At 38.5% G+C, this 27,639-nt stretch overlaps 1 protein-coding gene across 2 annotated transcripts in view; it reads left to right on the top strand.

Annotated features, from left to right (window-relative positions):
* Positions 1–27,639, top strand: part of FHIT (fragile histidine triad diadenosine triphosphatase) — a 1,432,969-nt gene that overhangs the window by 475,179 nt on the left and 930,151 nt on the right. The gene's annotated exons all lie outside the window — the stretch shown is intronic.

Genomic DNA, 27,639 nt, shown 5'->3' with positions numbered 1-27,639 from the left:
TGAGGGTGATTATATATAAAGAGTATCTTTCTGTTTCTTTGTTTGCTCACCTGCTTTAGCAAGATTCTTGCTGCAGTTGGGTCATCAAACTCCACAAGATCAAGGCCAAGAGGGAATAGGGGAGCCTGACTAAAATTTAGTCATGGAGAGAGGCTTTGTCAAACAAAAGCCTAGGCTTCATTTCCTCCAATGGTATTTTTCTGAATGAGAACTGGTTTAAACACTCAGGAAAGAAGGAAAGAAAGGGGAGTTTCAGTTTGTGAAGATGAAACAAGTCCTGGAGATGGACAGTGGTGATGGTTGCTCAGCAGTGTGAATGTACTTAGTACACTTAAAATGGTTAAAATGGTAAATTCTGTGTTATATACATTTGAACACAATAACAAAGCAACAGTCAGTACAAATTAAATAGAGAAGTAACCATTACCAGTAATGATGACAATAGCTCTGTTTCCCCAGGTTTTGCTTTGTGGCAGGCATCATGCTAAATGCTTTACAGTGATTGTGTCCCTTTTAAAGAAAAGGCCTTGAGGGTTAGAGGGGTTAATGCAGTGCCAAGGGTCACATAGCAAGCAAGTGGCAGTCTCATTCCAGAGCTCTCTGTCTTGGCTTATGCTCAGGCTAAAACAACCTCCTGGGACAGTCCTTTCAGTCTGAGGCTCCCCCACCTACCAGTAAACAAACTGTAGCAAACAACTAAAATGAGTCCAAGTGACCCAAAATTCACCTCATCACATGACAGCAACTCTGATATATGGGCTAATCTTTTAACAGCAAAGAGGTATGCTCTGAGTTCTTGCCTGTCTAGTTATGCAGAAGGATATTCTAGTACTTGTTGGAAAGATGGTTAGTTGAACATTGCCCTTCTCTTTGACATAGGACTTTGAAAATGCCTCTCTCACTTAGTCTGTGAACTCCTCAGGTGCAGAGACAGTATCTTCCCATTCATCTTTTGGCTTGGCATATAATAAGTGCTCAATAAAATTTTTGTCAAAATGAACTACGAGTGAAGTCGAAGGTGTCGGTGTAAATTTTCTTAGAATTAGAGGTTACTATATAGTTGTATGGTGCAGGAATTTATCTCCTAGGACCTCAATACATTAGAGGTGGTTCTCAACAGGAGCAGTTTTGCTCCCAGGAGGCTTTTGTCAATGTCTGGAGACTTATTTGTTGTCCTAAGTGAGAGGGGGTATGTTACTCCCATCTAGTCTGTAGGGATGCTGGAAACATCAAAAGGACAGCAGAATATGCCATGACTAATTGTGCCACTCTTGAGTAAGGATTATTTCCAGCTGATTATTTTGCAAAACTGCAGACACAGGGGAGCTCTTAAAACAGTAGGAGTTATCCTTTTGTAAAGGGGATTCATCTTTGTTCACTTAACATCTCCTCTCACCTTCTCATGATTGCTTTCCCCCTTGGAAGTCCCAAGACCTTTTACCTTTCCTTAGCTCCAGAGAATATGCAGTTGGCCCTCTGTATCCACCAATATAGAGGGCCAGCTGCAAGGGACTTGAGCATCTGCAGATATGGGGACCCTTGGGGTAGTCCTGGAACCAATTCCACATGGATACCTAGGGATGAATGTATAACCCTCCATCATCTGGCCTTTTAAGTCTCTTATCATTGTAAGGCTTCTATAGGAGTATGTGTAATTAAAACTCCTTTTTTTTTTTTTTTCTCCTGTTCATCTGCTTTGTGTCAGTTTAATTCTTAGACCAGCTACAGAACCTAGAAGATGAGAAGGGAATATTTTTCTGCCATACTCAATCCCCACAACAGGGAATTATCTGGCCCACATGTCAGTGATACTGAGGTTAAAAAACTTGGCTTCAGGGGTTTTATTCCCTCATTCATTTACTTCACAGGTATTTATTATCTGCCTCCATCCTCTGACTGAAAGATGAATGAGCCTGTTTGTCTGAGATCACACAGCAAGGTGGTGGAGATTCTAGGGCTTAAACCAGTGTCTCAGGGAGAGCTCCTCACATGCATGAAGGTGGCCTCTTACAGCCCATTACTGATTCAAATGCCATCTTTGTGGTCACGGTGAGCAAGTTCTGCTGAGACTGATAGGACTCTAAGCCTGTGCCTGGTGCCTGGAGCTGATGGAAAGGGCAGTGATCTAAGACGGCTTGTTCAGGCTGCTGAAAGCCCTCAGGCTCGGGCTCCGAGAGTTCTAGCTGATTCTGTGGAGGCAGGGACCATTTCCCTGCCTTCCTGTGGCTGCCATACTCCGTTGCTGAGCCAGTCTCTCTTCGCTGAACTGTAACACTATCTCACCACCCTGTTTTCAAAGCACCCCTAGAAGCCATATTATGGACTTTGTTGAAGGAATTATCATGTTCACACAGCTCTGTATTTGCAGTAGGCTTAGGACTCTTTTCAGATTTGAGCACTGGCGGTCTTTAATGCAATCTGCTTTTCAACACACATCACATGTTTCTCCCCCCTTTCCTCTCCTGGTGTGGGTCTGACTCCTTGCTGCCCTCTGATTATGGTCATCTCAGTATGCAGAGAACCTGCAGGTGAATGTAACAGGTGCTATCTAATTCTCAAGATGGTAGAGTTGGTAGATTTTAATCAGGTGATATAGGTTAATGCAAATACTCCTTTAGTTGAGGCTTGTAAACTGGGCTACTCAATACTATGGTACTGAATATTAGTTGAATGCTCATGGCTTACATAAAAGACTCTCCTTTGGGGCTAGGTTAGGGAAAAATCAATAGCACACAACTGGAAATGCAAAAAGAAACTGTGTACTTACACTCCATCATGGTGTACCCCTGCTCCCACCCAGCACCACCTCACACTTATCTTTTTTTTCCCCAACTCAGGGTTTTTTTTTTTTTTCTCTCTCTCTTTTGTCACATTTAGGGCTTCACAGTGATATGAAAAGCCACCCTGGTTCCTCCATCCATTAAATGGGAAATGCATATGAACAAATAGAAGAATTGCTGCATATAATACAGTTGAAACACAATGTTATCATCATCCCACTCTGAGCATTGCTCAGGATGGTTTATGTCCCAGCAGTTAATTGTTTGCTATTGTTGGTGTACCAACACAATGCTATTAGCAGCACAGAATTCTCAGGCTTACTGTTTAGATTGTCTTCATGTAGGCTAGCCAGAATTTAGATATTTGTAAATGGGATTTTAACAGTGGCCTTTCTTCACAATATGAAATTCAGATAAGTTTAACTGGTCATGGCCCAACTCTTGTTTATTAATTAAGGCTTATAATATGGTACCATTTTTGGAAGCTGTGGCTTGTGCAAAGAGGAATGCTAATTACATTTTGCATTTTCTGTAATAATGGGGCAGTGTTTTAGACAATGCAATTTATCCAGACAATGTGTCCAGCTCCTAATGCAGTTTATTAACAAGGAAGTTCTGAATATTTAATGGGAGACTGATACAGCTGTGAAAGGGTGGCAGAAATAATATTCCTGGCCATGCTGGGGCAGTGGCAATATGTTGCATGCTGTTAACCTCAAGGGGTCTCCAAATAGCTTTTATGTGCACCTGCTAGATATCTGTTGACCATTTCTTGATACCAAGGAAGCCAAGTGACCTGAGAAAATCTATTTGGTAATTTTGTTTTTACATTCTCTCAATATTTGCTGAAATTTTAAAAATAATAGATTTTTACATTTATATGGATTTTTTCTTCATTGTCCCCAAGAATGGTCATTTTTATAATTATCATCATGGATTTCTTATAATGGCCATGGTGAGAATCAGAATAGGCTACCATTTTTTTTTCCCATTCAAAAATTTTAAATTGAGGTATAATTCCTGTACCATAATATTAACCCCTTTAAAGTATACAATTCACTGGTTTTAGTATATTTACCAAGTTGTACAACCATCACCATTTTCTAATTCCAGAATACTTTCATCACCCCACACAAAAACTCTGTACCCATTAGCCATCACTCCCCTTCCTCCCTTCCCCCTAGTCCTTGGCAACCACTAATTTATTTATTTCTTTTTCCTTTCCCTCTCCCTTTTTTTTTCACTTTTTTGGGATAACTTTTTGTTGTTGCTAACTTTTTTTGAAATGAATAGGTTTGAAGAGAAAACGCATGAGGCAGAAATGTATGGAATAGAAGATAAATACAAATGTAATCGTTTGCTAATTGTTTTATAGCCACAACAAGTTAGTACAGAGAAGACCCTGTATAAAACAATACAATGAAAGTCACTGTCCCCTTTGGCAGGGCTCTCCAGTAGTTGGAATTTAGGCTGCAGTCCTCGTGTTTAGATGGATCAGTGGGTATGTGGCACAGTCCATTCTTGTAACAAAATTGAACAGAATAATGGCCTCTTGGCTCAGATAGAAGTAAATGAAATATTCGGTTTTATGTGTCATGTAACTATTGAAGTCCCTCCCTGGGATGCAGTGCCAGGTGAGGTTTATTTCCTATCAATCTTATTATCAGTTTGGGCTGCAATGTCCTTCTCTGTTATGTTTCTCCAACACCTGAGTAGCATGTTCCACCAAGTCCTGTTGCATTTCTGCCAACATTTCAACATTTTTGGTTGCAGCCTCTTGGTGGCATGGGGTTACAAAAGAATAGGTGCTGGCTCACCACAGTGGTCTCCTGAGCTAGCAGGGCTCAGACCCATCGTGAAGGTGCCATTCCTATTGCATCTCTTTCTCTCTCTCTTCTTTTCTTGGGGGGCAGGAGGACGTCGACTTTATTGACCGACACCTTTAGATACAAGTGTGTTATACCACATGACACACCAGTGACTAAGACAGGACACTTCATGATGCAAGGAATAAAAAGAACAACACGAGGAGCTGTCAAGGGCCCTGGGTCTGTCATCCACTCTGCTTCTGCCTCAACCTTTCTTCAAGGCTTCTGTCTGTATGCATTTGCCTCTTCTGGATATTTCATATAAAGGCAGTCAGACAATAGGTGGTCTTTTGTGACAGGCTTCTTTCATTTAGCATAATGTTTTCATAATGCTACCATGTTGTAGCATTTCTCAGTACTTCATGTATTTTTATTACTCAATAATATCCCACTTTATGGATATACTACATTTGGTTTACCTTTTCACAAGTAGATGGAGACTTTAAGTTGTTTGCATTTTTTGGCTATTGTGAATAATGCCAGTATTAACATTTGTGTACAAATTTTGTGTACACATGCATCTATATCTATATGTCTATTTCTATACCTATTTCTGTATGTCTATATCTGTATCCATATCTATATCTATATGAATATAGATTTTTTTTCCCCCTCTCTAGAGTTGAATTGCTAGGTCATATAATGACTCTATGTTTAACTTTTGAGGAATTGCCAGACTTTTCCAAAGCACCATTTTCCTTCCTATCAACAGTATATGAGGTTTCAAATTTCTCTAGGAAACACTTGTTATTGTCTATCTTTTTGATATATCCATCCTAGTAAGTATAAAGCGCTGTCTCATCATGGAGTTGATTTGCATTACCTTAGTGACTAATGATGTTGGACATCTTTTCATGGGCTTATTGGCCACTTACATACTTTTGCTCTGGACTACCATTTTTTTTTTCTTTTTAGGGCTGAACCTGCAGCATATGGAATTTGCCAGGCTAGGGGTTGAATGGGAGCTACAGAGGCTGGCTTATGCCATAGTCACAGCAATGTGGGATCTGAACCACGTCTGCAACCTAAACTACAGCTCATGACAACACCTGATCTTTAACCCACTGAGCGAGTCCAGGCATGGAACCCACATCCTCATGGGTAATAGATGGATTTGTTTCCTCTGTGCCACAATGAGAACTCCGGACTACCATTGTTTTTTAATCCCTAATTTACAAGTGAAGAAACAAAGGTGTCGAGAGGAAATGAGAATTTACCAGGGTCACTGCATTAGGTAATAGACCATCATTGAAATTTAAGTTTTCTAATTCAGTGATGCAAAAGCTTAGAGGCTCAGCACCCAGTAATGAAATAAACAATAAGCTATTTGCATTTAGTTATGACTCTATTATTTGCAAGTGACAGAAACTCAGCTCTACCTGTGGCTTGACAAAAGTAAAGGGATTTTGGCTTACCTATCTGAAAAATTAAGAGTTATTTCTCCTTCAGGTATGGCTGGATTTAGCTGCTCAGAGAAAACATCAGAAATCTATATCTCTCATCTTTTAGTTTTGCTTCTATCAGGTTGGTGTCATGCAGGGGCAGAGTCTCTTTTGATGGTGGTTAGATGGCCACGAGAAACTCAAAGTATATCTTACCAACTCAGCATACCGGCAAGAATTTTTTAAAACTCTTTCTCAATACTTACTGTCCAGATTTCAGGATTGAGTAGCATTGTATTGACTTGAACTAATGAATGGCTCCCTGTATCATTCATCAAATGAAAAACACTGATTAGTCACTTGCTCACTCTTGGCAGTAGGGCGTGAAGTTAGGTCCCTCCACACCACCTGGCCTGAGGATTGGATGGAGGAGGCTCCTCAGAGGAAAGTCAGGATGCAGACTCTGGCATGTGAAGAATGCATACTGGGGTAAGCAGAACTCCAAGAGGTCCACTGTGCTACTCAGTCTTTTGCTTGTACCTTAATTTATCATTTATTGGTTTCTTATTGTCTGTGGTCTTGGCTTAAAAAGCACAGAGTCTCTGAAAAGTAACTTTTGGTTTCTTACAAGTGGAGAATTAATCAACCATTCCACATTTTTTATTTCTGGTATTGAGGGATTTTCTCATAATAAATGCTAATGAGTTTGCTTATAGTTAAAGATAATTGACTTTTATTGTAATTCTTCATCTTCATTTTGTGTCTGAATTGTTCCAAATGGCTTTGATTCAATGTTTGAGAAATGCAAAAGCCCCTTGAATATAAATAATCTATTTGTTTATTTATTTATACCAGCAATCCCTGTGAAGTCATTTACTCTTTATAGATTTCAGTATGCTTTATAAGGAATAACAAAAGCACCTTCATCACATAGTAAATCTTTTATATAGGATTAAAATTTAACAGGTAAGGTAAATCTAACATAGCCATTGAAGTAGAAATATTTTTTCTTCTTTAGTAATTTCTTAACTCTCCAACTGTATATGCTTAACTTTCCCCATTCTAAGTCATCCAGCTTCTAAAATATTGAGAAGTTGAGAGGCAGCAGTTACATATTATATTTTCTAATTTTGACCCATAAAATTGATGTGTATCTTATCCATTTGATAGTGTTTGCCACTCATGTACCAACTCTATTTTTTAGACCAGTGCTGTTTAAAAAGGTTTCTAAAGTTGTATTCAGACTCAGCAGAAAAGAATGCTGTGAACAATTAATGATGTCTGTCAAGAGCCCAGAACATGAAAGAGATGACACTTATATCACATGTTTTCCTCTCTGCTTACATCTTGAAACTAAGTTCCAACACTGAACCTTTGCAGGATTGGGACAGTTGCCTTGATGATTCAGATCAACAGATGTCTTCTTTCATTGCCCAGATAAGCTATTTTTCCTTGCCTTTACGGCTAAGTGTTTCAGTCCTCAAGATTGCCTTAACTAAGAAGAGTTGATTTATACTTACTATTTTGATCCAAAAGTGTATCAAATATAAGATGTAGGAGTTCCCTGGTGGCCTAGAAGTTAAGGACTTGGTGTTGTCAATGATGTGGCTTGGGTTACTCCTGTAGCTCATGTTTGATCCCTGGCCCAGAAAGTTCCACATGCTGTGGACACAGCCAAAAAAAAAAAAAAAAAAAAAAAAAAAAGGCAAAACAAAAAACAAAACCAACTAGGCTAGGCAAGATTAGGTGAATAGACTGTTTATTCACCCGAAGTACACATCCAATGCCTGTGGGGTATATAACATTCTGCTAAGTCCTTAGGGGGTGTGAATGTAATAGGAGACAAGCTCCTTAGCTTTAGAGATTTGTGGTCTAGATATAATTAGAGAGGAAGCTGGGTGACCTATAAATGGAGCACAAAGTATGTATACAAAGGCTGAAGGAACAAAATAGTTTGATCATGAGGAATAAAGAGTGGAATGATCCAGGGCAAATGGTATAGAGGAAGTATTTTCTTGAGTAAAGTCTTAAAGAAAATTATGGACATAGATTGGTAGAAAGGACAAGTTGTTGAAATGGAGGGTAGTGGTGAAAAAGACTAAAAGCTTCTGGCTGGAACATGGTAAAACTCAGAGGTCTCACTATATCAGCTCACTGGCAAAAAGCAAATAAACAAAAACTGGTGTCTGCTACACTAGAATATAGAAAAATGGAAGATTTTATGCAACATTAGATTTGACTTGAAGTGTAGGTTTCCTGACTTTCCATAAAAAACTGGAAGATCTCACATTTTAGCCTAAATTCCTAGTTGGCAACAAATGGCTGGAGGTAAGCAACCACTACTCTAGACAGTTTGTCACAGTCTCCACCTCTCCTTGAAGTCTCTTAACACTGAGGTCAAATGTCAATTGCCATCTGGTTCTCTGCTTGCACTATTGAGACTATTTCTTTATTACTATGGATCTAGCAAAGTTTGGAAAATGAAAAATAAATTTTGAGAAGTCTCTGATACAAAAAATAAGGAGCAGGGATATAGTGTTTAATATGCAGTCAAGTATAATGATTTTTTTTTATATAACTAGATTACTTTACTCATTTATTTATGTTACAGTACAATAGGCCTTTGGGTTTCCAGTTCTTCTGGGATTAGCAAAAAGTAGCATATAGTGTTTAATGAAAATATAAAGAATGATAGGGGATTCCCATCTAGGTGGAATAGAAACTGTTGTTTTTATGATATTTTATTTGCAGAGATTTGAGGGATAGCCTTCAAGGGAAAACTGAAGAACTTAGTTTTGACCTGTCTGAAAGGATGGCTATGGAGGGTCAGAAGTATTATTAATAGTAATGTTAATGAGCATTTGAAAAAAAGGGGTTAATGTGGATTTGCCAAAAATGAAGCGACCAGAGTAATCTTCCTTGTTTGACAGGGTTACTAGAGTAGAAGATAAAGTCAAGTTTGAGAAGGAGTGTATTTCCGTAATGTATATGCATCTCAAGGTATTTCTGTGGTCAAGACTGAGAAATATGACATGGTCGATAGCACAGCCATGAATTTTGAGCTGGGAGAATTTTTAAGTTATCTACAGAATTGTAAAGGTTTGCCATAAGGTTTAAGCTCTGTTAGAGAAAACAAAATTGAGGTTTCCCTGTCTGGTTATAGACACTGTGTACTCCTTTTTATTACTGTTTCATTAATTAAATGATTTGATCCAGTTTTCAATTTATAAAATAAATTTGGATAGTATTTTAGTAATAGGATAAACACTTCTTGCTCTCCTGGATGAGCTTTATTTTCTGGAGTCACATAGTAAGTTATCTTTGCTTTCCTATCATGGGGCTCCTGCCTCATTCACATTTTATATTGATACAGTTTTCTGACCATACAGACTATACACCAGCATCACAGTAGAGTCGCTATCTGCCTCTATTGCTGTTAGCTGGATTAGTCTTATCATAATTATGTCTTTGACATAGCTGCCCTGGCTTTTCTATCTCTTTCTTGTTTATCTCAGTTAAAATATATAAAAATGTATTAGCAGTCTGATACACTGGATTCTCTGGAGGGCTGAGCCCTATATTAAATTGTAGTTTCCTAAATATGGGCAGAGAGCAGAGGGACTTGGAGCATTTCTGATGCTGAATTTTTATTACATTGTGAGCTTTCCTTCAGTTCTTTAAGGCTCCATCTTTTGCAATATGGGTAGAAGTGGGAAGCTGAAAGGGAAATTGTTTTCTGCATTCACTATAATGGTTTTTATTTAAGAATGATAAAGCAATACTTGCTAAGCCCAGACCAGTTCCAAAACAGGCAGTGCTGAAAATCCCAGGGGAAATGCAGGGATGTTTCTGTGTTGGGAGGAAATAAGCTTCAAAATGTTATTTTGTTTATAAAGTTATTATAAGTATATTGAAGATGGTTTCCTAGTGTAAAAAAGATGTTGGTGTTGGCCTAGCCAGGCTTAACTCTTATTCATCTAGTTGCTTCTATTCTGAAACAACACAGAGACACTATTAAGAGGACAAAGACAGTCTGCAGGGTTTAAGGCCTCACTCCACTCCCTGTGTGTGTTAATTAACCTTCTAGCATCTCCTTTCCTTCCTATACAAAATGGAAATAAAAGTAATACCTGTCTCACGCCACAACTTCGATTATATAAATTAGTTGCCATCTTTCAGGTACTTAGAGTGCTCTATAATGTAAGATTCAGTAAATGTCAGCTATTATTATCATATTTATTATTAAGGACTCAGCTGGTATAGGGAAAGAGAATTAGCCTTCGAGGGAGGAAAGCTGGATTTTCTTCTATAAAGCTATTGGAACTTGGAAATGTCAAGTTACTTCTTTGCCCACATTTTCTCTACTGAAAAGTGGCCAGAATCTCCCTCCCAGGTATCTAGGTCTGGGGACAAAATGAGTTATTGAAAGCAAAAGTTTCAGACATCTGGAAGAATGTCACCAAGATCAAGTTGCTCCAAAGATTCAGTCTTTTTAAAGCTATTTTTACTTGCGTTTTGCCCTATAGACAAATAGGGACAGGGTTTCAATTTTTAAAAATTGATGCTACCTATTATAGCATTGGTAAATGAATTCCTAATTCTCAGATTGGAAGTAATTGACTTCATATCTGGATTTCTAATCTAGTTCTAATTGACTCACTTCATCAATTTCCTAGTCACTAATGCAATATTTGGAGTGTTGACAAAATCTTTTCAGCCATCAGATCAATTTTGAGTGATACGTTGAGTGATATGGTTTCTAACCCTTTGTTGGGTTAGAAAGTGAGATCAACCCTGTGTTGTCAGCTCCCTGTCCAGAACTGTAAATGTCAGTGATTGGTACTAGATTTTAGCTTATTTACTTCTGCATATTTTGCATATATGCTTACCTACCATTTGAAATTGTCCTCAGCCATTTGTTGGCCCCCATTTTATAGTGTAGCTCCTTCCCTCAATTTGTTATCCTTTTTCTTGATAGCTTTGTGACTTAAGGAAAGTGACTTTACATTTGTGAGCCTCACCCTCAGGAGAGGGAGCTTTACCTTTCTCATGGTGTTGGTGGGAATATTATATAAGTTAAAATGTGAAATGCTTATAAGTTAATATATGTTAAATGCAGGCATAGTACCTGGCATATGCTAAGTGCTAAATAGCTGCTAATTCCTGGTGTAAGTTAATAATAGTAGTACTAACCAGCTAATTATAATAGTTCTGCTTCTTGAAATAGAAGAATATTATGCATATTCCTAAAGTAGAAAAGAAGGCCAAATACAAAAGCTTAAAAAAGACCTCAGGCTATTGGTCATATTCCTAGTCTATGTACTGGTACCTGTTTAATACCCTGTGTAGCCAAAAATTACAGAAATCTCTGGAGGTGATGCAATAGATACTATAGGGCAACTGGATATCCACCTATAAAAGGGTGAAGTTGGACCCCTACCTCACACCATATACAAAAGTCAATTCAAGGTGGATCAAAGACCTAAATGGAAGAGCTAGAACTATAAAACTCTTAGACAAAAACATAGGCATCAATCTTCATCACCTTGGATTACGCTATGATTTCTTAGATATAATGCCAAAAGTATAGCAACATAAGAAAAAATAGGTAAATTGAGCATCACACATTTAAAGCTTTTGTGCTTCATATGACACCATTAAGATAGGAAAAATATACTGCAAAAAATGGAGTTTTTTTTCTTTTGTAAATTGCATATCTAATAAGTGACTTGTATCATCCTTACATCTCAATAGCAAAAAGACAAATAGCCCAATTAAAAGGGGCAAAGGATCTGAAGATAATTTATCCAAAGAAGACATATACTTAGACAATAAGCCAATGACATTCTCAGAGTCATTAACCATCAGGGAAATGCAAATCAAAACCACAACAAGATATCATGTCACGTGCACCAGGATGGTTATAATCCAAAAGACAGATAATAACAAGACTTAGTGAGGATATGCAGAAATTGGAACTCCTATATAGTACTGATGGGAAATAGAATGGTGCAGCTGCTTTGGAAACTAGTCGTGAATGTCTTTAAAAGTTTAACACAAATATAGCTGAGCAGTTTCACACCTAGGTATCCATGGGAAAGGAAAGTATAGGTACACACAAAAACTTGTAAGTAAATATTCACAGCAGCATTATTCCTAACAGCTGAAAAATGGAAACAACCCAAATATCCATCTACCGATGAATGGATAAGTGAAATGTGGTGTATCCATACAATGGGATATTATTCAGCAATAAAAAGAAATGAAGTACTGATATCATGCTGCATCATAGATGAATTTTGAAAACATTAAGCTAAATGAAAGAATCCAGTTGCAAGAGACCACATATTGTCTGATTCTATTTATATGAAATTTCCAGAATAGGTAAATCCACAGAGACAGAAGATAGCTTGGTGGTTACCTAGGGCTAGGGGGTTGGGAGGAAATGAGTAGTGCCTGCTAACATGTTAAAATGGTTAAAACTGATAGTGGTGATGGTTGCACAACTCTGGGAATATACTTAAAATCATTGAATTGTACACTTCAGATGGGTTAAATGTATGAATTATATTTGAGAAAAAGCTGTTAAAAAAAAAGAGATGCTGCAGGTCTTGGTTTCTGTGGAAGAAGCTTGAAGTATGTGCTTTTCTGGTCACTACTATTTAAATTATGCAAAGACTAAGACTTAGTTTAATTCTCTGCTATAAACCCTGTGTCTAGAAATAGAGGAACACAATAAAATATTTTTTGAATGAATGACTCTGTTCGTGGTCCCAAATACTAGCCCAGGTTCCCTAATTCTCTGGAAGAATTCTTGAGACTCAGAAATTGTTACATTCATGATTATGGTTTACCAAAATAAAATCAGCATAGGGAAATGGTGGAGGAAATCAGGCCTGAGCGTCCTCTTCCAGTGGAGTCATGTGTGATATGCTTAATGATTCCACCGGTGACATGCAATCTCTAGTATTGTTTACACAGAAGTTCATTAGAAACTCTGCATAAGGTTTCTGCTGGGAGCTGATCTGCCTAGCACATCCCCAAATTCCAGACTCCCAGAAGTCAAGCAGGTATTTGGCATAAACCACATTATTTGTATGGACAATTAAGAAACAGTGGCCCTCCCTATCATTTAGGGCAAACTGTTTACCAGCCCAAGTTCCAAGATGGCAGCCAAGGGCCAAACTTATAAGCAGGCCTTTCTAGGGATAGGCTGTCTGAGATCCACTATATTAAATCTTTCCTGGAGTTCCAATCATGGCTCTGCAGTTAAGGAACATGGCTTATATCCATGAGGACTTGGGTTTGATCCCTGGGCTTGCTCAGTGGGTTAAGGATCTGGTATTGCAGTGAGCTATGGTGTAGGTTGCAGACGCACGGATCCCGTGGTGCTGTAGCTGTGGCATAGGCCTGTGGCTGTGGCGTTGGCCAGCAGCTGTGGCTCCAATTTATCCCCTAGCCTTGGAACTTCCATATGCCATGGGTGCAGCCCTGAAAAGATAAAAACAAAAAAACAAACTCTGAATGAAAGTTTAAGGATAGCGATACCAGCCTTCATGTTTCCATTGCTGAATTCCTAAAAGCTGAGAGTTATTCCTGACCATATTATCTATGAGCCCTTCCTATTTACCATTGCTGTTTATAGCTCATTTCCTTGCTTCTCTTCTCATAATATCTTTCAAAGTGGAAGCTAATGTGAATTTTCAGTGCTCTCCAACTCCTAACTCTTATGTCTAACGCCATCAGATGGAATTAATTTGAACTATTAAGCATGAAGTACATATTACTATGGAGCTCATTCCAGATGTATTATTGTTAGTTTAATTATTATGGCTAATCATTGATTGTGGTTTTTCTGGATGCTTGAAATAATTGCAATAACAATACTTTTTTTATAGTGCCTTTCATGTAAGAATCTTGAAAAGGCTGCATCCTGGAACCACTCATTGTAAAATTGTGATTATCTGTGTATTCTCATTTGGCTGAAGTTCAAGGAGGAATATGCCAGTGTATGATTTAAAAAGCCAAGAAAGATTTATATTCATGAATCATAATTTTTTTTTTATAACTTATCATCGTGGAGAAACAGGAGGAGGGGAGATTTAGACCACTGAGATATTATTTCCAGAGAGCAATACTGTGCCTTTTATAAAAATTCTGTAGCCTTTGTGTTGGCATAGTATCAACTCTGCCTTGGTAGGTTTAATTTTAAATGGTGCTCAGATTGTTTGAGGGCTGCATTCTGCCTTGTCTGGCTGGGTAAGGTATTTTGGTTCAGTGGGAGCCAGTGAGTAAGTGTAAGTGTGTGTGTGTGTGTGTGCGCGCGCGCGCGCATTTTAAGGCCTTAAAAAAGATAAAGTTTCCTTGAATGCTCCTCATTGCTTATATCACATTTTAAAAAGTTCACAGTGAGTGAGAAACACAGTATAATACACCTGAACTTAAATCTATATTTACATACACAGAAGGGTGGTCATTAGGAAAAGGAGGCCTATGAAAGTATAGTTGGTCTCTTGCTCCAGATGTTTCAACAGTCAAGGAGACAGAAGGTAAGTTCAAGTGGTTCCCAGCCTACCTATTTTTTGTAGTCTGGATGAACACTCGGGAGGTCTAACCTTTTTAGCAGTTGAAATTAATTGCTCCCATAAAGCAATTGCTTCAACAAAACAATTATGACAGGTTTTTAATGGAATCCTGATGAGTTTTGTTAAATCAACTCTTAACCCTAAGGACTAGAATCATCTTCATGCATTACTGCACTGCCTCCCCAACAGTAGTTCGGGCAACTTGGATTTCCCAAGAAAGGTTTCAGTTTTGCTTCTGTATACATGGAGAGTTTCCACCATCTGCCTGCTGTCAAGGGGCCCAAGGGAAATGGATTGCTGGACTTTTGTTACATGGATTCTTATAGTTGTTCCTTTCCATGGGCGAAGTGAGGCTGTGGACTTGTGCCATGAATAATGAAGACTCTTCTTGTCACTCAGCATGCATTCCTCTGGAAGGTTGGGAGGCCACAGTAAGAAAACAGGTAAAACAGTTATTTTCTACTATGGCTTGCACACTGGAATCCTCTCTGGAGCTTTAAAAACCCTCAAGTGTCAGAGTTCCCATTGTGGCACAGCGGAAACAAATCTGGAAACGAATCCGACTAGGAACCATGAGGTTGTGAGTTCGATCCCTGGCCTGATTCAGTGGGTTAAGGATCCAGTGTTGCCGTAAGCTGTAGTGTAGGTCGCAGACGCAGCTCGGATCCTGCATTCCTGTGGCTGTGGTTGTGGCCGACAGCTCTTGCTCTGATTTGACCCCTAGCCTGGGACCCTCCATATGCCGCAGGAACGGCCCTTTAAAAAAAAAAAAAAAAGATAAAAACCCTCAAGTGTCTAGGTCCCATCCCCAGAGATTCTGATTTAATTGGTCTTGGGCAGAGGCCTGCCAGTGAGAGGTTTAAAAGTTTCCCAGGTGATTCTAATTGTTAGGCATGTCAAACATGGCTTGATGTCTAGTTTTTAGCAGGGCTCATATTCACAATACCTCACAACCAGTCCAGCACTGTGCTTTTGCTCTCTACCAGGCACTGTATTAAATGTTTTACAGATACCAATCCATTTGGTTATCACAATAGCGATAAGATTGATCATCAGTTCGTACATGCAGTTTTTTTAACAAATGCTTATGGGGCACAGGCAGTGGGCCAGGAAGTGTGTGGGTTGCTGGGGAGGAGGGTCAGGAAAGACTTTCCCAGTTGATGACATTTGAGCTGACATTTAAAGCCTGAGGTGACATTAACCAGGCAAAAGAGGAGGAAAGGCCCTGCAGACAAGGAGGATGGCTTTTGCAAATGTCCTGTGTTAGGAAAGAGGATGGCTAGTTCAAGGAGCTGAAAACAACCACCATCACCACATAGTGTTTTTGGAGCAGAGGAAGCCAGGAGAAGCATGAGGCGAGATCAAATGTAGAGGTGGACAGGGCCATCTCGACAGAATTTGTGGATCTGGTAATGGCTATCGGACTTTATTTAGAATCCAAATGGAAGCTCTGATCTCATTTGGTTTCCTAGCTCTCTCTATTTGCAGTAGGGAAACAGATAAGAGAAGCAAGAGAGGATGCATTTTGATGACTTGCATGGAAATTGCTGGAGATCTGGACAGAATTGAGGGTGACTTGAATTAAGGTAATGGAAGGAAAGAGATGTGGGCATACTTGAATGATATTTGGATAATAAAATCCTTTGGGTTTGGAGATGGGTTCAAAGAGGAGGAAAATGACTGCCATTTCCAACCTTATTATTTACTATTATTACCCACAGTTTTCAGATATGCAATTGAGAATTAGAGCAACACATCTCAAAGTATAAAGTTTATACGGATCACCTGGAAATTTTTTTTTTTTTTGTCTTTTTTCCATTTCTTGGGCTGCTTCCCATGGAATATGGGGGTTCCCAGGCTAGGGGTGGAATCGGAGCTGTAGCCGCCAGCCTACGCCAGAGCCACAGCAATGCCAGATCCGAGCCGCGTCTGCAACCTACACCACAGCTCATGGCAACACCAGATCCTTAACCCACTGAGCAAGGCCAGAGATCGAACACGCAACCTCATGGTTCCTAGTTGGATTCATTAACCGCTGAGCCACGATGGGAACTCCTCACCTGGAAATTTTCTTAAAATGTAGATTCTGACTGAGCAGGTCTGCTGTGGGGGCCGTGATCCTCCCTAACAAGCTCCAGATGATGCCAATGCTGCTGGTCCATGGACCACACTTTGAAAATCAAGCCCTTATAGAAAGAAATACCTTATTCAAGATATGTGGAATGGCGCCTGCACTTCTAGCCATGTTTGTCCACTGCCAGAGCCAATGATCTTAGTGGATCATAAACTCTATGGCTCGTGAAGGGTGGAGATGTTGGTATAAAAAGTCAGTTGGAGACAACCTGGGGAGGTTGTACACCAGGGTAAGAAATTTGAGTTTTATCTGTAGGCAATTGGCAGCCATTCAAAGTATGTAAGCCAAAAAGGGTCTGATCAGAAAACTTATGTTATGGTTTCTGGATGTAATTCTTTTTTTCTTTTTTTCCGTCTTTTTAGGGCCACAGCCACGGCATATGGAGGTTCCACCCAGGCTAAGGGTCCAGTTGGGGTTGCAGCTGCCGGCCTGTGCCACAGCCACAGCAGTGCCGGATCCAAGCCACATCTCCGACCTACACCACAGCTCATGCAATGCTGGATCCTTAATGCACTGAGCGAGGCCAGGGATTGAACCTGTGTCCTCATGGATACTAGTCAGATTCATTTTTGCTGAGGCAGGATGGGAATTCCCTGGATATAATTCTTAGGAGTATTTAGTTTGTTCTTTTTAGTGAAGAACTCTTAGTCAAACTGAAGCACAGCTAAAAAAACCCAACCCCCCAAAAAAAAACAAAACAAAACAAAAAAAGAGTGCTCTGAACTTTGTAAGTAATAGGGATGGTTTATTAGATCATCTACTCTGTAATGAGGGCAATAATTGGCTCTTATTTAGTGTTTCCTGCCCAATCATCCCAAGGCACTTGACTAATAAGCATCATCTTTCTTTCCGAGTTGAAGAAGTCGATGGAGAGAGGCTAAGGGACTTGATATAGTGGTGCTGGCTGTTGGGCATGTGTTCCTCATTTCTGTGGCATCTAGATTCTTCTATTACAGTTCAGGTATATACCTGAACACTCAACTTGATGGCTTGATATCAGTATCTATTTCCTGCATATGTCCCAGGGACCACTAGCCTAATAAGAAACTAAATGAAATAAAAAAGGTCAAAAGTTTGGAAAATGCTGTATGCTTTATCTCCTTCTTGGAAAGGTACAAGGCAAAGGCTCTGAGAAGTCCCACAGTAAAAAGAATTTAACTCTGTATTACTTGGTGGTTTTTCCAAACTAATTTGACCTTAGAATTGCACCCTGAGGAGTTCCTGTCATGGCACAGCAGAAGCGAATCCGACTAGGAACCATGAGGTTGCAGGTTCGATCCCTCGCCTTGCTCAGTGGGTTAAGGATCCGGCATTGCCGTGAGCTGTAGTGTAGGTTGCAGACGTGGCTCGGATCCCACGTTGCTGTGGCTCTGGCGTGGGCTAGCAGCTACAGCTCCAATTAGACCCCCAGCCTGAGAACCTCCATATGCCGCAGTTGCAGCCCTAAAAAGACAAAAGGAAAAAAAATTGCACCCTGATTCTTCTCTCCCTCCCAACTCTTTTCTGTTCAACAGTTGTTCTGTCTGCTAGAGATTATGAAATACTCATCTGTCCTCCAAGATAACTACAGAGATTATGAAATACTCATCTGTCCTCCAAGATAACTACAGTCTTCAAAGGCATCGATATCAGCTGCCTGGGCTCATTTTCCTTTCTTAAATGACTGACATATTTGGTGTTTTGGCATCTAGGACAACTGGTTTTTGGTATTTTTGTTTTGTTTTAGGGAACATCTTAGTTTTTACTTTGCTTTTATTTAAGCCAGGTGCCCTTCCAGTTGTTGAAACTACATGTCCCTCCTTCATTGGTTACCTGGAAGGAAAGTCACTGTCTTATTTTCATGTTTCCCTGTTGTCTGGAAAGGGTGAGTTGTGCTTTTGTTTCTTTTCTTTGTTTCCTCGTGTTTAATTCTATTTTGACAGTCATAGAACCTTCCTTCCCACTCTGTTTCATGTAAAATATTCTAGGAATAGGATCATTGCCAGACATGACATTTACATTGAGCTGTTTTTTTATGTTAAGTATATAGCATGAAACTTGAATGTTTTAAAAAGTCTGAGTTAATTTGCTAATTTGAAAGTGAACTACATTTTTCTTTTTGCCTGAAGGATTTAAGGGTGTTGTATAAGATAAAACCTTTTCCTTTTAAAAAAAAATTATTATTTTTTTAAAATTATGTAGTTATTCATATGAAATCAAAAAATTGTGGCTAAATAAATTTCAAGATGTTAGTGGAATAATAAACATGATAATTTGAAATATCATACTAAGAATGGAAGAAAAAGTGAAGACAGAGAAAGATAGAACATTGGATTTTTAAAAAAGTTATTGGGTATTTTAAAAAGATGAATTTATAGCTATCAAATAGAGTGTCTAAATGATACCAGTTACCTAAGTAGTCAGTGTGTCTGCTGCCTTTAACTTTCACAGAGTTGATGTCTCGTAGAGTTATAGCATCCTTAGTCTAGAAAAAAGTCACATTTTACTAGGCAGAGGAATTGGCTAGGAAGCTCTTTGAAAATACCTATGCCAGAAGTTCCCGTCGTGGCGCAGTGGTTAACGAATCCGACTAGGAACTATGGGGTTGCGGGTTTGGTCCCTGCCCTTGCTCAGTGGGTTAACGATCCGGCGTTGCCGTCAGCTGTGGTGTACGTTGCAGACGCAGCTTGGGTCTGGCGTTGCTGTGGCTCTGGCGTAGACCAGTGGCTACAGCTCTGATTAGACCCCTAGCCTCGGAACCTCCATATGCCACGGGAGTGGCCCAAGAAATAGCAAAAACACAAAAAAAAAAAAAAGAAAATACCTATGCCAGACTTCTACCCAAGAGATTCTGATTAGGTATGTCTAGCAGTACGCATAGAGATCTGGTTTTTGTTTGTTTGTTTGTTTCGTTTTGCTTTTTAGGGCTGCACCCATGACATATGGAAGTTCCAAGGCTAGGGATCGAATCAGAGCTACAGCTACTGGCCTATGCCACAGTCATAGCAATACCAGATCTGAGCTGCATCTGTGACCTACACCACAGTTCATGGCAATGCTGGATCCTTAACCCACTGAACGAGGCCAGGGAGTGAACCTGCATCCTTGTGGATCCTAGTTGGGTTTGTTAACCACTGAGCCACAAAGGGAACTCCAAGGTTTGTATTTTCAACAACAATGCAGTTAATTCTGAGGTAAAGTTTAAGAACAGTTGCTCTAGAATACACGCTCAAGTTCTGGTAAACCCAAGATTCAAACAGATGGTTTGTTAAAAGTTCCAAGCCACAAACTTCAGCAACTGTATACCTTTGTGGGAGATGTGCCCTGTACAACTTGTACTAATACTTGGTTGGGCCTGTCTCATCCTCAGATATCCTGTCTTAGTAGCCATGGTGGATTTCAGGATTGTATATTTTCCCCCTTTATTCTTTTAAAAATATTTTATTTTATTGAAATATAGTTGATTTAAAATTTTGTGTTTGATGGAGTTCCCATTGTGGCTCAGTGGTTAACGAACCTGACTAGCATCCATGAGGTTGCGGGTTCAATTCCTGGCCTTGCTCAGTGGGTTAAGGATCCAGCATTACCATGAGCTGTGGTGTAGGTTGCAGACGTGGCTCGGATCCCGTGTTGCTGTGGCTCTGGCGTAGGCCCGCAGCTACAGCTCCGATTCCACCACTAGCCTGGGAACTTCTATATTCCGTGGGAGCAGTCCAAGAAATGGTAAAAAGACAATAAATAAATAAATAAATTTGTGTTTGTTAGTTTCTGTTGTACAGCGAGTGATTCAGTTATATATATATATATACACACACATATATATATGTTCTTTTTCATATTCTTTTCTATTATGGTTTATTATTGGGTATTGAATATAGTTCCCTGTGCTATACAGTAGGACCTTGTTGTTTATCCATTCTGTATATAATGGTTTGCATCTGCTAATCCCAAACTCCCAATTCAACCCTCCTCCAAGTCTCTTCTCTATGTCTATGAATCTGTTTCTGTTTTGTGAATAAGTTCATTTTTGTCATATTTTAGATTTCACATATGCGATATCATATGGTATTTGTTTTTCTTTCTGATTTAATTCACTTAGTATGATAATCTCTAGGTCCATCCATGTTGTTGCAAATGGCAATATTTCATTCTTTTTATGGCTGAGTAATATTCACTATACATATGTGTGTTCATGTGTGTGTATCCCAAACATCTTCTTTATCCATTGCTCTGCTGATGAATGTTAGATTTGTTCCATGTCTTGGCTATTGTGAATAATGCTGCAGTGAACATTGGGGTGCATATATCTTTTTGAATTATGCTTTTCTCTGGATATATTCCAGGAATGGGACTACTGGATCATATGGTAACTTTATTTTTAGTTTTTTGAGCAACGTCTATACTTTTTTCCATAGTGGCTGCACCAATTTAGCAAAGTGTAATTTTTTTTCTTTTTTTCTTTTTTGCATTTTAGGGCCACACCTGTCTCATATTCAGGTTCCCAGGCTAGGGATTCAATCAGAGCTGTAGCTTCTGGCCTACACCACAGCTCATGGCAATGCCAGATCCTTAACCCACTGAGCAGGGCCAGGGATTGAACCCAAATCCTCATGGATAATGGTTGGATTCATTTCCACTGCACCACAATGGGAACTCTGGAAAATATATTTTTAACAAGCTACTGTGAATGATTCTGATGTAGACATGTACTTTGAAATGGGTAGATTCTATGGATGGGCTATTAATGGGGCCATAGGTTACCCATTCAGATTAAGATCCATGCAGATTGACTTAGGTTGGCCATGCCTTTTTTTTTTTGCTAGAGAGATATCACGTTGCCACACAGGGTCAGGCATTCCCAAGCTGCAGACAGACCACAGTTTCCAAATATCTTTTCTCATATCTTCGCTATAGATATGTCACAACATTCATCATGCTACTGTGCATTTGGACCAAGAGAAGCATAGGGTCTTTGCCTGTTAGCAGTTCAAATAGGTTCTCTTTGGTCTTGATACTATGAATTAGCATTGCTGTAGTTCAAATGCTGTAGTTTTGAGAGGGAACCAAGAGACTTTCAGTACTAAGGACAAAACAGTGAACATTGCAAGAGCCACTCATGAATTAACATGCCCAGGGGATGAGGTATAACATGTTGATGAGAACTTTCCTCTTTGTCCCCAACTTACTGCTTTTTTGTCAGACTCAGTTTTTCAGTCTAGAATAACATTTCTCAAAGCGTGGTTCATGAATCCCTGAGCGTTCCTGAGACTTTTTAGGATATCTGCAAAGTCAAAACCATATTGCCATAATACTGTTATGGTGTCTCTTTTGCTATGTTGACATTTATGCTGATGGTGCAAAAGCAATCATGGGTTAAAACTGTAGCATGAATCAAGGCAGCAGAACCAAACTGTACTGTTGGTCTTTCATTTCTTTACCACCATTACTTAGAGTTAAAAAATAAAAGCCAATTTCATAAAAAAAAATCCTTAATGAAACAGTAAAAATTATTAATTTAATTAAGTTTTGATTCTCAAATACACATTTTAGTACTCTGTGCCGATATAGGAAGCATGCATAAGGCATTGCTGCTGCATAATGAAATCTAGTTGTTTGAGAAAAAAACACTTGTACAACTTGTATGACTGGGTCATTTGTGAGCTGAACTTGCTGCTTTTATATGGAACACTATTTTTTACTTGAAAGAACAAATGACAGATGAAAATGGATATTCAGACTTTGATATTTGATAGGTATTTTCTCAAAAATGCATAAAGTGAGCCTGCCATTTTAAGTCACTGGACAGTATTTGTTGCCAATGATCAAATTCAAGCTTTCAAGCAAAAATTAGGATTTCAGAAAACTTGTATCTGCCACTATGAACTTGACAGCTTCCCAATGCTTAAAGGACTTTTCTGAAGAGATCGATGATGATATTAACAAATGTGATTTTTTTTTATATCATATAATGAAATGTGTAGTTTGGAAGATCTGCATAATTCAGTGAGCCAATAAATTCGAACAGAGCAATGCATGCTTTTACAGATTTTTGCATGGGGAAAGGATCCATTCAAAGTGAAATAGAGACCATGGATTTTCACATAATGGAGCACTAAAAGTTTGCTGATACAGTTTCGGATTCCACACTGCAACTAACTATTAAAGAAACTACCATTTGTCAAATTTTCATGGAGTATCAAAGAAGAATATCCACACTTATTTGAAAAAGCTATTAAAATACTCCTTTTGGGGAAACGATGGAGGGGCAAGATAGTAGGTGGGGATTAAGAGATACAAACTACTATGTATAAAATAAATGAGCTGCAAGGATGTATTGTACAGCACAATGAATATGACCAATATTTTATAATAACTAAAAGTGGTGTATAATCCATAAAAAAATGATTTTTTTCTTTTTATGTCCACACCTGTGGTGTATGAAAGTCCCCAGGCTAGGGGTTGAATCAGAGCTGTGGCTGCCGGCCTACGAGACATGCAGCAACATGGGATCCGAGCCGCATCTGTGACTGATCCTGCAGCTTGAGGCAATGCCAGATCCTTAACCCACTGAGTGAGGCCAGGGATCCAGCCCGCATCCTCGTGGATACTAGTCAGGTTCTTAACCTGCTGAGCCACAATGGGAACTCCTATAAAATTTTTGAGTCACTATTTTGTGCACCTGAAACTGATATAATATTGTAAATCAATTATATTTCAATAAGAAAATATTCCTCTTGGATTTCCCTGACTTCAATCCAAAACAGTAGATCATGACACAGCACAGAAGCAGGTACGAGAATCTACCAGCTTTCTGTTAAGCCAAACATTAAAACGATTTTCAAAACTCTGAGACAATGCCACTATTCTCACTAGCTTTTTCATTTTAGAAAATATGTTATATATGTTAACATATAATGGATTTATTATTGTTATTTTAAGTTGAATTAGTAGTGTTTTAAAATATTGTCTTTTAATTTCTCATGTGCTAAACATCCATGGATATAACTTACCTAAGCAAAAGCTCTTTGAAGCCCTTGACAGTTTTTGAGAGCGTGATTGGATTTTGAGACCAAAATGTTTGGGAACTGCTGTGCTAGAGAAACATTTACTAAAAGTGTTCCACAGAGTGTTTTCCCTTGAGGTTCTCAACAGAAACCCAAGAGCCAAATACAAAAGGCCACTTAAAACAAGAAGAGTTTGTTAGGTTAAGTTTAGAAATGCTACTAGCTACAGCCCTTTATGGAGAGTCCTGGTTCATAATAGCACATTAAAATATCAACTTGAACTTTGTTCAGCTCTTGCTCTTCCCTAAATCTGTTTGAGCATGAAACTATATTGTTCTCTTGCCAACAGTGAGTATTTTTATTTTAAATATTTCTCAATATGATAGGTTGATAAGTGGATGTGTCCTTATTCACTGACTTCTAAATTCTGGCGTTTTAATTTAAGGGTCAATGACACTTTCCTTTAGAACAGCTTCTAGACAGTTTCATCTCTACTCATCCCATCAGGGAGGTATGTTTTGGCAACTTCAGAATGTTTCATAACATTCTGGCTTTTCAGTTTTATAAACTCAGGTTGTTTATCTGGCTTCAAAAGACAGGCAAACTCATGCAAACCAATGATGGTAAGAATTTGTTCATGGGCTTTATTAATGGACCTGGGGGAGGATTTTTTCTCTAGGACAGAAGGCAATAAACTCAGCAGACTGTGCCTTTGCTTGAAATGAATGTCCTTTTGGTAGGACCTGATTTGTCCTTTTTGAGTCAATGATTTACTCAATCATACATGTGATCTGATTTGGCTTCCTCAGAGGAATTACCTATTATCAAGGCTGTGTAAATAAGCAAGGTCAGTTTTACCACATATATTTTTCCTAGTAAACAATGATCTGATCTAGTGGAATTATATTTTAGGAATTGGTTTGCTGATCATAATTCCTTAGTTTCTAGGACAAAATTATCCTTGAAGGTAAACCTTGTTAATGGCTATATTTCCACTTCTAGGCATCTATCCTAAGGAATAAATAGAATGCAATTTTAAAATATACTTATAAACATGCTCTATAGCATTATTTACAATAACAAAAATTGACATTTGACAAATACAGAAACAATGAAAAACTATGTTATATTCATATTACAAAACGCCATACATATATTAAAGTTCTGGTTTTAGAGAATATTTAAAGGTATAGGGTAATATCCCCCAAATAATATCAGTGCATATAGTAGGATAAACACATCAAGGTATGTGTTATTAGATTGTTTTCTGGAAAGGTTGTTCCATTTTACATTTCACCATCCTCTTTGGGCATGCTTCCTTTCCTGCACTATTACCAACTATGGGTGCTATTTTAAATAATATTTTCCGATTTGATAGGGTAAAAATGTTAAGTCATTCTTACATTAAGGAGACATTCAACAGAGAATATAAAGAGCCGTAATTGGCATTTCCAGAAGAGACTTGACTCTAATTGCTACCTTGTAGACAGAACTTTAGGTCACACTGACTACAGAAGGGCTAACTATGATTACGGACACCTGACAGCTACCAGGGTCCTGGGAGGAAGTTCTAGAGCTCAGATAAGCGATTTAGTATCAAAAGTGAAATCAAATTAAAAATATCTAAGAAAATCCCATTGCAGTTGAATTAAACATTTATAATTCATCCTTGGTCAGATTAAATAAACACAGTGTTAACGTCATCTCCATCCACCTGTAAAACCCTCATGTAAACATTTAAAGAGACTTAAGAGGCAGAGGGAGAATGTATTCCTGTCATTCTCCCCTGTGTCAGTGACTTTGTCTTTATATAAAGTTAGAGTAGATCATAGAATTGTCTGTCAAATTATTAAAATTGTCATCACGGTTTCTACTTTTTTATATTCTTTACCTACAACATGTACACAAAAGGTTTGCAGAATGCCTGTGGGTGTTTTGGAGCCACTAAAGGGACTTGTTACTTCTTTCCATTACCTGCCACTCACCACAGATGTGCCAGAGATGCCTACAGAAATCTTTTGTCAGAGTCACACTGCAACTGGGTAGAACATTGAAGGAAATGTCAAAAATGTAGCCATGTGAAAAGAATCAGAAAGCAGTGCTGTTATTCAAAGAGTTTGCTTCTGGCTTGGGCTCCTGTCTGCATGGATCAGGCTGGATGCCTAACTTCAACAGTGCAATTAATCCTCGGACAAGATGAGAAAAGATGTAACCGCCACATTTGTATACACTTGGATGTTGCTTCACTAATTCATGTACTTATTTTCTTTGCAATTTCATCTGAAAGCATCTTTTGAGGGTTTTTTGTTGTTGATTTTTTTTAATCCTTTTATTGATGAAAGTGAATGAAAACAAAATTCAGCAAAATATAAATGAATCAGAGCAAATGGGATGCAAGAATATACTGTGCAGATCTGGAATGGAAATAGAGATATTTGTTTTTCATTTTTTTAGGAGAATCATAAAACTTTCCATAGTGTTTCAGACATTGTGTTTTACATTCCCAGATGTTTAAAAGGTGTCAAAAAAGCATTTTTAAAATGTTGAGGTTATTATCATGCATTCTGATAACAAATAAGTATTGATTCAAATGTAGAGATTTGTCCTCTAATTCTGATACAATCTTTTTCTTTTTTTTTTTTCGCTTTTTTAGGGCTGCACCCGAGGCATATGGAGGTTCCCAGTCTAGGGGTCGAATCAGAGCTACAGCTGCCAGCCTACACCACAACCACAGCAATGCAGGATCTGAGCTGCGTCTGCAACCTATACCACAGCTCACAGTCACACTGGATCCTTAACCCACAAATCGAGGCCAAGGATCAACCCCCAACCTCATGGTTCCTAGTCGAATTCGTTTCCTCTGTGCCATGTCAGGAACTCCACCCTGATACAATCTTTTGCAACCACTGTGAATTTCTTTTTTTCAAGATAATGATTTCAGAGTTCCCAAGGTGACTTAAAGGTAACAGAACCTGACTAGTATCCATGAGGATGCAGGTTCAGTCTTTGGCCTCACTCAGTGGTTAAGGATCCAGCGTTGCTGTGAAGTGTAGGTTGCAAATGCAATTTAGGTCTGATGTTGCTGTGGCTAAGGTGTAGGCTGGCACCTACATCTCCAATTTGACCCCTAGCCTGGGAACTTTGATATGCTGTGGGTACAGCCCTAAATGGACAAATAATAATAATAATAATAACATAAAACAAAATAATGATTTCACTTATAATGCTTTCACTTTTTCACTTTTTTCTATAATGCAGTCTCTTATTAAAATTATGATGATATCCCAGATGCAGATTTTTAAAAATATTATGGACCGAATCATGGAAATGGCTATTGCCTTTTGAATAAAAGATGTTAGAGCCTGGCCTATGCATTGTTTTTGAGAATACTGTAACAGAAAATATATACTTCTAATATATTGTCCTTTAAGGCAAAATTACTTTCAAATTTTATCATGTAAGAGGCCACAATATTAAGATACTCAACTAGGACTCTCTGGGTTGGGAGAGTAGAAGATTGATCAAGCATGAGTGTGTAGGAAATGCATGAATGACTTCTCAAGTAAACTATAGAATGTTTAGGCTCCTTTCCATAGTAATGTAGTGAATTTTAAGTTTTTGTGTGTATGTGTGTATGCTATTTATAACTACTATATGTTCTTCAGAGGTTTGCACATACTTAGATCTCAAAATATTATTTCTCTCTAAGGAATCTTGTAATTGCATAAAACCACCATAGCTAAGTGGTCCTTAGAGACCAACACTGAATTTCAAACTTTAGTTCAATAGAATTGCTTTTTAGAAACCAAAATGTGTTAAATCAAAATTAGTGTCCTCTACTGCCATCATGTTTCTCTTTCTTCTCTTATTTTTGTGACCCGTTTTTATAATGCTTCTGGTGACCAGT

The sequence above is a fragment of the Phacochoerus africanus genome, chromosome 1 (assembly GCF_016906955.1).
Source record: "Phacochoerus africanus isolate WHEZ1 chromosome 1, ROS_Pafr_v1, whole genome shotgun sequence".
NCBI lineage: Eukaryota > Metazoa > Chordata > Mammalia > Artiodactyla > Suidae > Phacochoerus > Phacochoerus africanus.
Note: the sequence above shows the minus strand (reverse complement) of the source record. Positions and strands in the feature narration are given on the sequence as shown.